Here is a 17,421-nt window from a genome sequence, read left to right on the forward strand (position 1 = left end):
TACACTCACTTTGGGATGATATTGGTGTGTTTGTCAAGTGTAAGATTTTGCCAGGCTTCTAATTACATATGAAAATGTTATATAAAATAAAATCAATAAAAAGTATGACTCCGACCCCACAAACATAAAATATCAGTTTTGTAAAAAAAAAAAAAAAAAAACATTCCTAAGCAAATTTCACATTTACAAATGCATATTGTCCAACTGTAAACGTGTCTTCTGTTTTCCTAAAAGAAATTGAAAACTATTTGAATCTCGAAACTATTTGTGATCTCAGTATCTACTAATAAGAAAGATATAAGGACTGTTAGATTTGCTCTGCCTTTGATCTCCTTGTGTAATTTTGTTTAGATTTTGGCCCTTTTTTCTTTAGTTCCATTTTATTCTTATGTTTTTTTGGCTGATATGTGATGTATGTTTATACTTTTGTATGTTTTTGTTCTCTCTCGCCGTGATTTGTATGCAATACGTCGTGCTGTGTATTACAAAAATGTTTTAATATTTGACCTTCGATCATCTCAGTCTGTAAAGATGAGCTCTCAGGAGACATGGAGCGGCTTCATCTTCCTCCTCCACTTGTCTTTCAAGGCAGCTTGAATTAAGCTTGTGTTACTGAAGTAACCAATAACATCGATTAGGGGTGTCACGATTCTCCAAATCCTCGATTCGATTGCATTTTCGATTCTAAGGTCACGGTTCGATTCTCGATTTTTACAATTATTCTCTTTAAAGCACAGATTGTCATTTTTCAAACTAGACTTTTATGTAATATAATATCTGACCTTTGTTTGCAATGTACCACATTACACTGTCAAATTTAAAACTTTCATTAACAACATAATGTAACAATAACTTATATCTTTAGTCAATTGAAAACTTAAAATAAACTGCCATCCAGTTTCTCTTTTGTAAGTGCAGTCACAAAAGATGACATTCAAGTTCATAACAAAACAAACAAAAACAATAAAAAATGACTAAACTAACCTTCAAATATTACGATGTATCTATTTAAAAGATTAAAGATAAAATGCTTGTTAAACACTTCACTGTCATTCATTTAGATATATATATTAGTGCTGTCAATCGATTAAAAAAAATTAACTAATTAATCGCACAATTTTTTAAAATTAATCGCGATTAATCGCGATTAATCGCAATTAAAAGACTGAAACTTTTTGGATATGTAAATGTAAAATGTAAATAATTAATGTAAACTCAAGACAAAGAAACTATTTAAATTCAAAATATGATTGTTTATTGGAATTTTTGTTTAACTTGTAACACAGATTTTCTCATGTAAACAGCATACCTGCAATAAACCATCAATATCCTCCAAATTAACTGTTGGCTTGAAAGCCATATTTATTACAGAAATAAAAACACAGGCATGTAAGTACCATTTGAATTTCAAAACAATCAATGCCAATAAAAAACAAAAATGATTTTCATGCTGAATTCTAAGTGGACTGCAAAAAAATTCCAAAGTATAGTCATTGCCAGTGCTTTAAGTGGGCCGGTATGCACCAGTACTCAGTACCGCCACTTCCAAATATAGCTCTTGAGCATACCGCCACCTCTCCGTGCGCCAGGAACGTGCTTGTAGCGTACCGGTACGCTCATTTGGACATCTGTTTTAATAGAGGTTTTAATCTTTTACCTGCACTGCCGATTTTCAGAGCGCCCTTCACAATGCAAGCTTCCTAATTCATCCCACCCAGAGCAGAAACTACATTACCCATTCACCCTTAAGTTACACAAGTGAATAGCGCATGTGTCGCTTTTCCCACTGTTAAGTGTCAACAACTCAACGTGGCCGGAGAAGGTGTGTGAAACTCGTTGTGAGTTATACTAAAGCAAAATCTTGAGTATTTATTGTCTGATAAACATTAAAAACTGTCTGCGGAGGTTGAGTCGTCCTGCAGCCCCCGCTGGCTGCTCATTGGCTGCAGCATCTTTTTTCTAAATTCTAAAAAAATACGGTAGACGGCAAGGCACAAATTTAGATATTCATTTATCTAATTAATCTATAGCCTATGCACAAAGACAATATGATCTTTTTGTCCCCTTTTTGTTTTAAAGCTTGATGAAGAGAGAGAGCGCAAGTTTCTGCAGCTGCGAGGACAGTGATGCACGCGTACAGGAGTGATTGACAGTTCGCGGCACTGTGTACAAAAAATACTCCGCTACACAATTATTTCTTTATTTTCGTTTAAGCTTATTAACGTTAGCGTTACAGAAAGGTCTGATTTACGCACTGTTACAGTCATTGTTTTTTGTTTTTTTTTAAACAATGACATTTGAGTTCATGATTTTAATGTTGCTGTTTCTTGTGGCAGACTAAATGAAGAGTAATGTTTCTTGTGGCAGACTGAAGAGTAATCCGGCAGAGTTTTATACTGAAACTTTCCGTCTAAAAGTCCTTCCTTGGTCTTATCCATATTTCTTTGCACGTTGAACACACATAGGCCACAACTGGAAATAAAAAAAACTGCAACCGCGTTAATTGCGTTATTTTTTTTTAACGCGTTAAATATTTCAAATTAATCGAATGCGTTAACGCGCTAATTTTGACAGCACTAATATATATATATATATATATATATATATATATATATATATATATATATATTATGTATGTATGTACAGTATGTGTGTGTGTGTGTGTGTGTGTGTGTGTGCATCATTACAGTCTGTAAAATATGTTTACCTCTTATTACAAGACTGCAATCACTAGCAATCAGAAGAATTCCAGTTAAATCAAGTATCTACAAAAGATCTACTCTATAAACAATGCATTAAATTACATTAAAGACAAAAATAAATTAAACAAGCAAAAGAAATGATTACTCGCATGTATCTGGTCCACTGATGAAGTCATGGGTCAAGTCAAGTGAATTATTACTCATTTTCTAACATGCGTCGAATACTGACTTTAGGAAAAGGGGAATAACCAATGACATTTGAGATAACAACTAAAACAGCAAGCCCCACCCCACGACTGACAAAAATAAAATTGTTCGCGCGAGCAGAGGTGAGATGATCGAGCGCGAGGATATGGGAAATGAGCTCGCGGGCTCCAGTTTCTTCGCATCCGATTCAGTTTTCCTCTCGCGGAAGCCATATAGCGCGCGCGCCAGCATCAGTTGAATGCTCGGTTATTTTTGTCATTGATTTGCCGTCATACAACATGGGGGCGTGGCAGCATCGACGATTCCATTTTTTAATTCGAAGTTCGAGACTGTGACTTAATTTCGATCGATTTCGATTTAAAATCGAAATCGTGACACCCCTAACATCGATACAAGACACTACAAGAGACGCAAGCGCACCATAGTCAAACATATTCATGTTTGCACAAAAAATAGAAAAGCAGTGGAATCAAACAAAAAAAACCTGTAAAGAACTACTACTGTATGTCTGATATATTTTAAGTTTGCATCATGGTGAAAGGCTGAAAGCTGCTTTACAGTAAATAAAAGTCTAGGTGTTATACCTTCAGTCATTTTAAATTTGAATTACCTTCACTTTTGATATTTTCTAAAATAATTTCTCGTAAAAAAGTGGCAAGGAAAAATGCACAATACTCAACTACTCAAAGCTGTTTATTACTTACGGTCAACCTAATCTGAAAGTGTGGCAACATCAAAATTCAATATCCAAATTTTTTAGGTTCCGATTTTGGTTCGATTTAAACTAACATGTTTTTTACTATTTTACCTTCATTAAATGTAGTGTTGCTGGAAGGTAGTATGTAATGTTGAGTAATGCTAGTCCATCAATCAGCATTTGCTTCAAAGTTGATGCTTTTTACACTGTATATCAGTAACATTTAGTTTTTCATGCAGGAATAAGCTGGTTGGCTAAATAGTCCCTTGAGATTTGAGACACTTGTTCATTTCCCAAAATTAATGTATTATAAACTAATATACGTATAACTATATATACACACTCCACAAAAACCATAATTTTACAAATAATGCAGTCAGGAGATGGTGTGATGCAATGAGGGGTTTTCACGTTTTTCAACATTTAAAATGCATCACTTTATTGCTCTTGACATAACCTGTACACTAAATAATCTAACCCTCATACTTGCATAACAATGGCAGCCTATTTATTTAGTGGTCCAAGCTTAAGTCAGTATGTATATTAATGAAAGTATGGGACAAATATAATGTAATTTATGGTGACAGGTAGAGCTGGGCGATATATCGAATATTAGCGATAGTATTGGAATAATTTTGACGACGATGTAAAATGTGAATATATCGGGAATATTGAATATTTCAAATTCAAGCATACTTTCCCAAAAGAACGCGCCGAATGTCCAAAAAAGAAACCTGTAACTGCTCTACTCCCCTCTACTATGAGAGCTTAATGATAGCGGTTGCCAGATAACAAGAGTTTAAATCTCCGAATCAGAGCTCCACTGTTACAAGGATACATTTTCTGCCCGGTGTTTGTTTATTTTAAGCAATCTGGCAACCATGCGCAATCTGGCAACGTGCTCACTCCTCATTGCGGAAGAGCCGCCGACGATAATCTGAAAACACTAACAAGCTGGAATTGAGCGATCTAATGAAAGTGTCGTTCAGCCGGTCTGTGTTCTGTCGTGAGATCTCAACTGTATTGTTTGCATTTGTGATCGCAAAATAAATGCACTTACTCGACCGCTGATGTTTGAGTAGAGAAACATAGGCTATGGCCAATTGGAATTACTATTGGGGAATTTCACTGATATGTTTACCAGTTTCCATAATATAGACAGAGAATGCAAAAGTCTTTGGTATTCATTTATATATATTTATATATAAGAAATAGCTATGTGCTTCAGCAACTAGCTCCCCATCTAAGAGGGTTTTTAATGTCAGTAGGAACATAGTTTCATGCCACAGAGCTTCTCTTAAAACCGCAGACAGTTGACAGACTTGTGTTCTTAGCTTAAAAACTTGTTAAAAAAATTAAATCCCAGTTGCATAGTATAAATTGTGAATTGCATCCACTAAAAAGTTGACAGAATGCACTTTCTGTACTTAATTTGCACTGCTTCAGTTACATATAGGCCTACATGTATTAATTTAATAAAAAGCAGTAAGTGATCTCTTGGCCTAGATTTTTTTAACTGCTTAAGCGGTTTAATCTAAATTGTTTTTTGTTTTGTTTTTTTTTATGGGCAAAAGAAAATCATGTTTTTTGTATTATTTAAATGCAAACATCGAGATATATATCGAATATCGTAAAAATTGACAATATCGAGATATCTTTTTTTTTATATATATATCGCCCAGCCCTAGTGACAGGTGCTGCGCACTGCCTGTTCATCCACAGTCAGACACAACAATGTGCAGTTATTAAAGGCACAATGCACGTACAGTAGTGGGAAACGTGTTCGGCAGTTAAAGACGCGATGTGGCCCAGCAAAACGGTGGAGTGCGCTTCATTAGAAACAATGTGCTCAATAATTAAAGAGGCAGGACAGCATTTCTGTTATTTGGTTTGTGGCATCCTTTATGGGAAAAGCTAATCATTAGAACACCGGCACAACACACCTCACAGTGCTTGGTCACGAGAGTCGCACCAGAACCGTTTTTGGAACCAAAACGTAAAAATTGCTCAAGGTTCCAGTTCTTTAAAAAAAAAAAAAAAAAAAAAAAAAAAAAAAAAGCCCTACTGAACACATAATAAGTATGTACATCATGAAGTTCTTCAATTATGCTGCAACAACATACACCGTGTACCTGATTATACTCCCAGAAAAGCCTGAATGAATGCTCTCTGCGAGCAAGTAAAGAATGGGTGCGGGTCTACTAGGGTCAATTGAGTTAAAGCCACACCCTTAAGATCTCAAACACAGAGCCAGACTGGGCATTTAACACAATCCATCATATTAGCTGAGAAAGGATGAGAAAGCCACAGGAGAGCAGCCGGAGAGCTATGATCAGGGGATAGAGAGATGTAGGCTCTACATTCTGGGTGTGTCTGTCTGCCCCTTGAGACCCTCACACAATAGGTCAGGACTTACAATCCAGCTCTGGGTTAATGATTCCAACAGATGGCAACCAATAAACACCCTCTCAAAAAGAACTGACTTTCTGGGAGAGGACAGAAGGTGGAGGAAGAGCGATGATGAGGAACTGAAGCATGTGGGGAATGTGCTTCTGACAGAGGGAACGTGAAAGCCTCCAAGAGACCTTCAAGGCCAAACTGCATTTGTGAATTTTGTACTCAAAAAAGGCAGGACAGAAGGGCAGAAAGGCATTGGTGTCATGAGTATAATCAAAGTAGGACGTATACAACCTAGGAAGGAATGAGCTAAACATGGGACATTTAATGTCATGAGGGGGAGGGTAGGCCAAGCATGTGTTCAATATAGCCCGATACCCAGCCATCCAGATGAAGTGTTTGTGGGGTGGTGGGGGGAGGGAACACCAGGATCCAGTTGTGGAGCTATGATCAATGCATTTAGGAGAAATGGCAAAATACCCATTACAAGCTCACACAACTGCCACTGGCTTGTAGAGCACACAATTAGGGCTGCACAATTAATCTCATGCGATTGTCATGTGTCGTCTCATCAAGTTTGTTCTGTGATTAGTAGCAAATTTCCATCACCTGTTTTCAAATGGAGCGGCACTTACTACACAAAGCCATAGTTCACTGACAATGCAATATTGCGTTCATAACCAAATGTGATTCATCTGTCATTATAATGCAATATTTTGTAGCTTGTTTAACTTATTCTTTGTAATACGGCGGTGAAAAAAAGTAATGCGATTTTCATGCACATCTTGGATTTTCATGCACATCTTGTCAGTAAAGGCACTCCTGTGATTAGTAGTATATCTCCAGCACGTGTGTTCAGATCAGTATTGCCAGGTTTTCAAAACAAAACCTGCCCGATTCTCAAAACTAGCCCAACTGCATTTCTGGGGATAAAACGAAATTTTTTTGGCGGGCTTCCCTTGGGGAAATTTGCATTTTAGGGGCTAAATATAACATGTATTGGGGTCGCCTCAACCCATGGACATGAAAAACAACCACATACTTAGCAATACTGGTTGGCCTTTTACTACACAGAGATGTAGTTGACTGACAATCTAAACAAAATCTATTTCAAAATCGGTGGCAATTCTTTGTCAATTTTAAAAGCAATTTTGTGTAGTGTGTCGGTGGACTATGGCTCTGTGTAGTAAATTCCGCTCCACCTGAACCAGTGTTGCCAAGTCCAACACTGGAAAATACTTGATGTTTAGCCCCTAAAATGCGAATTTTACCAAGGCAACCCTGCCAAAAAATGTGTATTTTAACCCTGGGATGCAATTTTTAATCGGGGAACCTCCTGGAAACACGATTGGGCTAGTTTTGGACTAATTTTAAGAAACAAGTGGGCAGGATTTGTTTTGATAACCTGGCAACCCTGATCTGAATGCACGTGCTGGAGATATACTTCTAATCACAGGAGCACCTTTACTGACGAGATGCACATGAAAAATCGCATTTATATATTTGCACATCCCTACTTTGTAATAATTTAAAGGTCCCCTTCTTCGTGATTCCATGTTTTAAACTTTAGTTAATGTGTAATGTTCTTGTAAGAGTATAAATAATATCTGTAAAATTCTAAAGCTCAAAGTTCAATGCCAAGCGAAATATTTGATTTAACAATTCGCCTATGCGAATACGCATCTCATCAGTAAAAACTCTCCTGTGACTAGAAATACATCTCCAGCACACACTCCTGCCCACTTGCTTCTCAAAACGACTCCAAAACTAGTCCAATCGTGTTTGCAGGAAGGCAGCGTGCGCTCCGCTGCTGTTGAATCACAACACAGGAACCGCTGGCCCAATCAGAACTCGTTATGTATTTCTGAAGGAGGGACTTTATAGAACAAGGAAGACATCAGCCTGTTTTTATGACAGTGAAAACAGCTGTATACAGATAGGTGAATTGTGTGAAAAATACTGTGTTTTTTTACACGCGAAACATGAACATGTTATATTGCAAACTGTAAACACAATCAAAGCTTCAAAAAAGCGCGGAAAACGGGACCTTTAAACTAGGACTGTAGGAATCCTAGTTTAAATTGTTTGTAAAAATGAGCGTCTATGTTTCCAGAGTCCCTTTCACACTGCTATTCCGGCAAATAAACTGGTAAAGTGTTCCAGCAATTGTTCCCGGGTCGGTAGATTTTGCACTTTCACACTGCCAGTGATTACCCAGGATGTGCGTGCTTTCACACACAATCCGTAAAGATCCCGTAATGACACGTGACCATCAGGGCGTGACGTGTAATGTATGAGTCAAAAACATTAGGCACGTTATACTTTCACTGAAGCAAGCAAACGATCTCACCGTCAGAGCGGAAAGTGAGGAACTAACTGACCTCTGCTTCATTACAGTTTGCACATTTTTCGCTGCGAACGTAGATCTTCCTTCAAAAAAGCCGGTAAAAGAGTCACGCGATAATGCACGTCATCACTTCGACACGGCATTAGATCTGACTTTTGTTCACACAGTGCTCGTCCCAGGTTGAACCCGGCAATGTTACTAGGTCCCCAACCCGGGTTCAATGCCGGAATCAATCCTGGTGGTCAAACGTGGTTGCTTAACACACAAGGTGTCCCGGCAATGTTCCGCCAATTTGCCGGGTCCAACGTACAGTGTGAAAGTGGCTCAGTAGTAATTTGTGGTCACTGTTTTGTGCCCTCCATTTTTTTCCTGACTGTGGCCCAGGGAAGAGTAGCCATTTGATTGGTTTAAAAAATATATATATATATATATACACACATACATTGCACGTGTGAACTATAGGGATGGGACTATCGATATGGCAAAATATTGTCCTTCTCCATGCGATACGAGAATGGATATCTGCCGCCAAATATCAATATTTTTAGGGCTGTAGCTATCGAATATTTTAGTAATCGAGTATTCTACCAAAAATTCCATCGATTAATCGAGTAATCGGATAAAATGTGTTTTTGCTTAATTAAAGTGCAATATTAATTATGCGAGAGAAAATAAGACTCCTGGGGCTCTTAAAATGAACAAATAAGTTTCCTTTTTATAATTTTTTTTTTACTTTTTAAATGCATAAAATGCATTGCATACATCAAAAATAAACATTTAATTATTACCCATTGTTTCTCTGTCTGTACTCGTAATGTGAACAATGACAATAAAGTTGACAGATGAATTAAGTTCATTTAAGTGCCATTCAGTTGGGGTTTAAAATAAAGCATTTTCTGAGATGCACATTAAACATTAAACACATAAAACATTAATTTAATTTATCTTTTAATTATTAAAAATTAAGCAAACTTAACTTTTTGGTAAACAAAGGGGATTTACTATTAAAAATAAAACATGGAAGAAATGTTGTGTGATTAAACCTTTAAAAAAACGGACTTTTATTTTGACGGGTCGACGTACCTTTACAGTTCTTTGTATTGTGATGTGACAACGGTCAAATGCTCATGAAGTGACTGTCAGTGCAGTTCTGGAGATGTTGTTCATGTGTTCACATCCTTATTTAGTTAGACAGTACGCGCGCTTCAGTGTGTGTGATAAAGGAACTCGCGCTTCTGCTCCATTCATTAACAGAGACACGCAGAACATGCAGGATTCATATTTAAATAGACTGTTCCGGCTTAATATTTACAGATATTAGTCCATATTTGATTTGATGTAAGTGCAATTACCTATTTTTGATTAATTCATTTACAATTTGTCAAATTTCGTGCCATTCCGCATTAAACTGTTAAACTCCGTTAAACTCCGTTTTTATGACTGGATTCCGCGATTCCCTCCGCGTTTTCTGCATCGCGGAAATCATATGGCCCTAGTTGTTGTATGCCAGCTCTATCTTGCAATGGACACACGCCACGACGTTCTCTTCACGTTTGCCCGCGCGCTCTAATCAAAACACTGCTGACTCCCTGCAGTATCTCGGATGCAGCGCTTGCGTCTCCTTCCACTTTGTGGGTGACGTAAACGCAATGTGTCACATTAAAAAATCATTGCGAAAGAACCTGACGTGAGATTTAAAATAAATTAAAAGAGGCTTCGAGGCAGAGGAATTTGCCTCGATCATTTTTTGTAATCGAGTAACTCGAGTTACTCGAGGAATTGTTTCAGCCCTAAATATTTTAATTACAACAATAAGGCCCTTTATATAGATTTGCCTGCTCACAGTGTAAAAATGCATGAAAATCGCTCCTGTGCCATTTCCACCTCCTTTCCAGAGCACTCAGAGCAGGACTGTATTTACCTCTTTTCATGACATGGGAAAAACACATTTTTGGGCCACCTTCCAAACATACATAAACATAAGCTAGCACCCAAGTAGGGCTGGACCAGAATATTCCATTTTTCAAATATTCGTTCGGTGGGTTTGCATTCGATATTCAATTTTGAGATTCGAATATTCATATTTTTCTTTTTCGAACACCTGGCATCCCCCGCGAAATGGTTCTCATTCACCCTTGAATATGAATTGCCCATGAGTGAACATCATGATTTAGTTCATCTGGTAAAGACAACAATGCCAATACCTCTGCTGTGTGGGAGCACTTTAAATTGAGTGAGGATAAGACAACATCAGTGTGCCAAATATGTGATTTGAAACTGGCATACCACAACAGCATATCAAGTTTGAAAAATCACCTGAATTCTGTAAATTGTGAGTTGATAGTATATTAAGCAAAAAAAATAAATAAAAAAATAAACTGCTGCTTTTATCCAGCATGTAATTTTTCAACATGAAAAAAATGTGCACTCAATTTACTTGGAAAATACTTGCGTATACGGCAGTCCTAAAAAAAAAAAAATCCTGTATTCAGCCTGAAAATTATTTGTCTATATTAAAAGTATTGCTCTCAACAGACCTGTGTTTTGTATCACTAATGCAGTCTCTGTTCTCAGAGCATATAAGCACTGCCTGTGTGAGGCGTGCTGCTTCTGACTCGCACTGTTCTGTAATTTATTAAAAGTTCATTCATTCTGTATGTGTCTTGTCCATATTGAACCAGAATGCGACACTGCACTCCCTTGGGTCCGCAGTAGAGGGCTTCATTGGGTTTGGGTTCCCGCGGGACAACGCAAATCTTACGGAAGCGGGTGGTCAGAAAAATTTGCGGGAGACAGGCGGGGGAACGGTGGTGTGTAGTAGAAATGGAGTCAACAAGAAGTTGAGAAGAAAATTAAAGCTGCTGTTTACTTAAAAGCAAAGCAAGTCAGACATCTGGAAACGATTCTCATTTGTCACTGAAAAAAAAAGAAGGGAAAGAGCGATTTCCTGTCCATTCAAAATTCACGTTTTGAGCATCCCCACATCTAGTGGGTATGGGCGGATCTTGGAAGAAAGGCACAAGTCTGGGACTGCAGTCAGTCAGCAATATACTTTTCCTTCATAGTAATATGGATTAAGAAATGCAATAAGGCCAAGTAATCAAACCAAAACGGGCTCTAGTCCGCAGCAACACACCTACCACACGTAAAGTCGATTGGATGAACGATTCTCGACATAAAATGCAAACAAACAGATTCCTGCCTTTATTACTCCATGTCCATTGATATGCAGGCTAATGCAGTTATTAATGCAGTCTAACATGGGGAGAGAGAGAGAGAGAGATTGAGAGAAGGGGAGAGAGAGAGAGAGAGAGCGAGAGAGATTGATTAAGCACGTGTGAATACCTGCATCTGTGCTTCTATAAGCAGTGTTCAACAGCAGCACATCTAGTAATAGCAAATCTTTAAATTAAACTGTTACAAGAACATTGCTACAGAGAAATTTCATGTAGCTTTTAAGTAGAGATGTTCCGATACCCTTTTTCTCTTCCCGATAAAGATTCCGATACCTGGGCTCAGGGAATCGTCCGATACAGAGTACTGAGCCGATACCTGGGTGTGTATCTTTAAATACAGCTGTATATACTACTAGCCCTGTGTAAATTGCTAGAATTATTTTATAGTGTGCTTCAGACTGATCCCTTAATAAAACATGAATAAATACATGGTGAACTACTGTATTCATTACAGTATTTTTATTATCCGACATGAATTTGACAGTATTGTTTATTTTCTTAAGCGAAAAAGAACTTCAAATGCAGCCAAAAATCTAACACCGGAAACTAAAAAAGGTATTTTAGTTTTACAATATAACTGTATAAAAAACTGCAACAAATAAGTCTAGGAATATAAAAAAATATATATTAATCAGACAATCTCTTTACAACAAAACAAGTAAAAAAACAAGTAACCATCTAGGCATAATTATTATTATTAATAGAGACGTATTATTATTACTACATAGAGACATAGCTAAATCTACTGTAGGCTACAACAGTAGCTTAATATATTGTCAATTTACTCATGTTAAACCAAACATTTATTTTAATGGGCTGCCATGAAGATCTTTGAGTGTCTGTGTTTATGATATGACAGTTTTCTCAAATGAAATGGTAAATTCTCATGAAGTGACGGTTTATGCGTTTGTGTCCTCATATAGTGACACATGGCAGAGACAAAACAGCGAACTCCCGCGCATCTGCGCCTTACCCACAGAGATGTAGAATTTGCAGGAGTAATATTTAAATAGTATTTTGCAGTTTAATATTCACAGACACTAGTATATATTCAGCTACTGTCTGGAGCCCTGCGCTTTGACTAACACGGAAGTGACTGAACGCAGCTGCGGGTACCGAATATACTCGGGAGTCGGGGACTACCGATACTACAGAGACATACTGCTAACCACTGATATATAATATAGAAGCGGCTTCACTGTATGTTGGCAGTTTAGAATGAGATGAGCGATCCAGTCATATATAGATCAGTGCTGCTAACGCGTTTTCATTTCTTCTTCGCTGCTCTAAACATGGGTTGCTTGTGGCAACACAGCACTTCCTGTGTTTGCAATGCATTCTGAGCAGCGAAGAAGAACCGTGCAGGGGTTAGGCAAAGCTAGCGGTCATAACCAGGTCTTGTTTAAGAAAATGGTATCGGATCGGTAGATGGGTTCATGTACCAGAATTTGTTTTGGTATCGGAGATAATTCCGATACTAGTATCGGAATCGGAACAACTCTACTTTTAAGCTGCAAAACGATTTCACTGATAAATTAGCGGGGCATAGCATCGCTGACAAGAAGTTTCTGGTCACTAGAGCTGCACAATTAATCGAATGTGAATAATCGCGATTGTCATGCACATTTTGTCAGTAAAGCCAGTTCTGTGAATAGCAGTAATTCTCCAACTGCTCTCAGGTGGAGCAGCATTTACTACACAAAGCCGTAGTTCTGACAAGCTATGAAACAAAATCACCTTCATAATTGCAGACAATATAATCATAGGATTAGGATATGAACTAAAATGTTTGCGATAATGACAGCTGTTTGCCATCTCAGTGAACTATTGCTCTGTGTAGTAAATGCTGCTTCATCTGGGAGCACGTGAAAATACCAGATTCAACAACAGGTTTTTACTTAGTTTAACTTCAGTCGAGTGAAATAAATCCACAATATTTCATTGTATTCTAAGCAGGGATAATGACTGTGTCGATTAGCATTACATCATAGATATAATTTATGATAATATCGTATATTGCCAGTTTGCTTTAGCAACACCATGTGTTAATTAGTCACGTTGAACCAATGAAAGCAGTTAAATCTTCTGTTTATTCAGCTCCAATGATAGGCATTTCCTGGATTTCATAATAATTGGATTTCATAATTTGCGTGAGACTGCCCTCCAGCCTTTGGATGGAGATTTACTACCGATCACAGAACTGTGCTTCACTGAAAGATACGACTGACAATCGCAGCTTCTGCTTATTCATAATTTATCGCCTTTGCAAGTTTAATTTTGATTAATTGTACAGCCCTAATGGTCATGTATCCGCGTGTGCTTAAGTACGTGTATGCGTCTGTGAAAGAGAACGGGAGAAAGAACGCCAGCACCTCGTCTGGCACAGTTCTGGTGTGTAAAGAAACAGAAAATGCAAAGCAGCCGCCACGGAGCAGAAACGCCACGCTCACGCCATGCAGCCAGTGTGTCACCAGCCTTAGGCACCGATCATTTTATTACTGCTGAGTGCATTTTCAGCCCTTGAGTAGCCTAACTTCTCCAATCGGATCGCAGGTGGATTTCCATCACTAACTAGATGAGTGAGAGAGTGCCGCCAGCACATCCAATTTTATGTCAACAAAACTGGATGCTATCAGTCTCTCAGATATTGCAAGTGTGTGTTATGCAGTGGGCACTGATTTCATTAACGTTTTAGTTTGGTTTGATCTAGCTCATGACCGCTTTATAACCCTATAAGGTATTTTAAGATAGATTATGCTGTGAATAAAATGTTTCTTCAAAAATAAAACATCCCATCAATAAACTTTTTTGTTTCTTACATGACCTACAAAAATAGATGCTAATAGGCTTAATGATTTGTCATTCAGCTGCTTTCTCATATAGCTAATTAAATGGCAAAGAGAGTTTCTCTCTCATCTCATTTTGTGCACCAAATATATATATATTTTAATTGTATAACTGTAATTACATAATGACTTTGAAAAACGGTAGCTACCTTTATTTGTTATAATATGTATATTCTAACAAACTGCAAAAGCTGCAAACTGCAAAAGCTGAAATATCAATACATTTCTTATGATTAATCAGTTAAATAACCGATGATTAGTTGACTAATCGGTCTAATAATCGTTAATCAAAATAATTTGATGCAGCCCAAGCAGAATAATGATATCGTATCGTGAGCTATGTATCATGATTTGTATCGTGAGGTGCGATTCCCACCACTAGTGAACTGCACATACATGTACTGTTAGAAAAATTGGGCTGTGAGTGTCATGTACACACACAAAAAAATGCTTTGGGCTTTAGTAATCCAAGAAGAAATATTTTTGTTTCAATAAAAGCATTTCACAAATTCCACAAGAAAATTCAAAAAACAAAACTAGATAAATATGAACGAATGTCAGATACATATTTTATACTGGAAAATGAAAACTCATCCTCGCATTGTTCTCATAAATTACTTTCTTTTGCATAAAAAAAAAGATGTTACACATTCACTATCCACTTCCATTGCATCTTTTTTCCATTGAAAGAGAATAACTGAAACTGTCAATTTCTATTACATTTTTATTCTCATTAGAAAGCGAGCAAATATAAAACAAAAACTTAAGTTTGGGGATTTAACTACACCTTAAAGCAACTGATCGCACTATGGTGGTTCATATGACCGAGCCACGAGGAAATAAATTAATCAAACAGGCTGATTCAAATATAAAATTCCTCAATATACTGAAACTGCAACTTCCAAATAGCTTTAAACGCTTTTTAAATAAGTTCACATATTCACTGCATAACAGTCTACTAGAGCTGATAAAAGATAAATAAAATATAAAAGGTTTTCTGCACGCTAGGCTCCCAGGAGTGCGAGGAAAGCAGTGTGCTGCTTCTAAAGACGTGTCACACCGCAGCCATGATGCACTGCCAGTGTGGCTAACAGCGCTAGCCTCCATATGGCACTGACACGTTCGCATCCGCTCCGCTGTCTATACCAAACAACATCGTTTTATTTCCAGCCCCAGATTTAACGAACACAACACACCATCTGACGAAAACTCGCGTCGATAAACATCGAAGAAAACCATAAAATCAAACCGGGGCCTCGGTAAATGTGAAGGGAACTGTCGATTTCACCGCACTAGCTTATTAGCTTACGTTACCCCCCTATAAATGAATGACATGATGAAAGCCGACGGTCAGGCCGGTTCGTTTACACTATCATATGTAATAAATCGGGTTTGAGTTGAGTTTGTTGAGGGAAAAAAATCTCCATGTAAGTTACCGCACAAACTTATTCTAGCGTCTTGTGTACGTTACGTTACCGACATTCCTTCTATACGTCACATGTGACATTTAACGGTCACAAATGCTCCTAAAATACCAGAGAACAAGCAATTCAACGTCTATAGGCTATGTTAACTCAACGGGACAAAACGGTGCAGAGTTTGTGTTCCCCAAATTTCAGAGGACTGACTCCAAGAAATATGAGCATTATGAGTGTGTGAAACTGAAAAAAAAAGCGAAGCGTTGGGAAATAACTCCTCAGAAACACACAACCGGGCTAACAGGGAGAGAAATTAGGAAATAACCAGTGACAAGTTAAAAAAAAAAGGTTTGATACGTGACCACCCCACCAACATTAAACCCGTCGTGAGAATCAGTCTAGGCCTGCTTGGCCGCTACGATTACCGGTTTAAACGCGGCTATCAGAGTTAGCATAGACAGTGATTACTTACCGGCGCCGCGGACAGACGGGAACACTCGAGGACTTCGTCAACGCGTTTCTTGAAAGTTAGTTTTTTTTTTGTTGTTATTTTTCGTTATTAACAGAGGGCGTCTTGGTTTCCACATGAATATTTGGGTTCATCAAATGAGAAGTGGTTGCTAGCTTCTGATACTTGGGTTTAAATCCCGTGTAACGTTAGCGTGCAAAGGCAAAAAAAAGTGACAGTATGGGGGGAAAATATAAATACAGCTTTCAGATGTTACTACTGACAAAGTTGATGCCTCCAGGACAAGCCTCTTGACTGGAGGTCCATGTTTAAGGCGCGGATGGTGACGGATTGCCGGTAAATTGATAACACTTCTCTTTATTAACGCGATTAGAATAGAGCCATGGTGCTTCGGCGTTTCTCCCCTTGAGCCCGCGGAACCGGACGGAGTGCTCAGTGCGCCGCGTGGGTACTTCCGGGTTAATCAACCTGAGCGCAGCGGGGTCATTTGCCAAGGGTAGACATGGGAGCAATAATAAAAGTCTCCTCCACTTACACAGACTTCAGATTATGAACGTTGATTTAGAAATATTTGCATACAGAAAAAAAAAAATCTAATGAATACGTACGTATTTAATTAAAACTAAAACAAGGAATGCAGTAAAACGCACCGTGAGCAATGAGCATAAATCAACAGGGAACTGAATCTATTTCACAAAATACTACATATACAAACAAAAAAAAACGATATTCTATATGCCATTATTAGTAAATTGACATAAAAGGTTAAGCAAACTAAATAATTTTTATACCTCTCCCACCCAACCTTAATGCTGTGATCTCTATTCAGTAGGGCACAAATTAGGCAGCTGGTAAAAAATTAATAATTACATGTCATTATATATAAATTCTATGTCAAAGGTACAATATATATATATATATATATATATATATATATATATATATATATATATATATATATTATTTATTTTTTTTATTTTTTATTTTTTATATTTTTTAATTTGTGCAAAATTAATCTGTGCCGTGAATGACTATATTATAATATCTCAGAGCTGCATCAGACACTTCTAAATATTCAACATATGAAATGGGAGCCAGTTTT

At 37.6% G+C, this 17,421-nt stretch overlaps 1 protein-coding gene across 11 annotated transcripts in view; it reads right to left on the bottom strand.

Annotated features, from left to right (window-relative positions):
• LOC128026877 (eukaryotic translation initiation factor 4 gamma 1) overlaps nucleotides 1-16,799 on the bottom strand; it is a 47,110-nt gene extending 30,311 nt beyond the window's left edge. For 10 of the 11 annotated variants that reach the window (XM_052614203.1, XM_052614197.1, XM_052614182.1 and 7 more), the window contains exon 1: nucleotides 16,323-16,798. The gene's annotated coding sequence lies outside the window, so the exon portion shown is untranslated. Of the gene's footprint in view, nucleotides 1-16,322 lie in introns of all 11 variants that reach the window. The other variant, XM_052614188.1, reaches the window with a different exon arrangement.
• Between the last annotated feature and the right edge of the window lie 622 nt (nucleotides 16,800-17,421).

This window comes from Carassius gibelio, chromosome A2 (genome assembly GCF_023724105.1).
Source record: "Carassius gibelio isolate Cgi1373 ecotype wild population from Czech Republic chromosome A2, carGib1.2-hapl.c, whole genome shotgun sequence".
NCBI classification, from domain to species: domain Eukaryota; kingdom Metazoa; phylum Chordata; class Actinopteri; order Cypriniformes; family Cyprinidae; genus Carassius; species Carassius gibelio.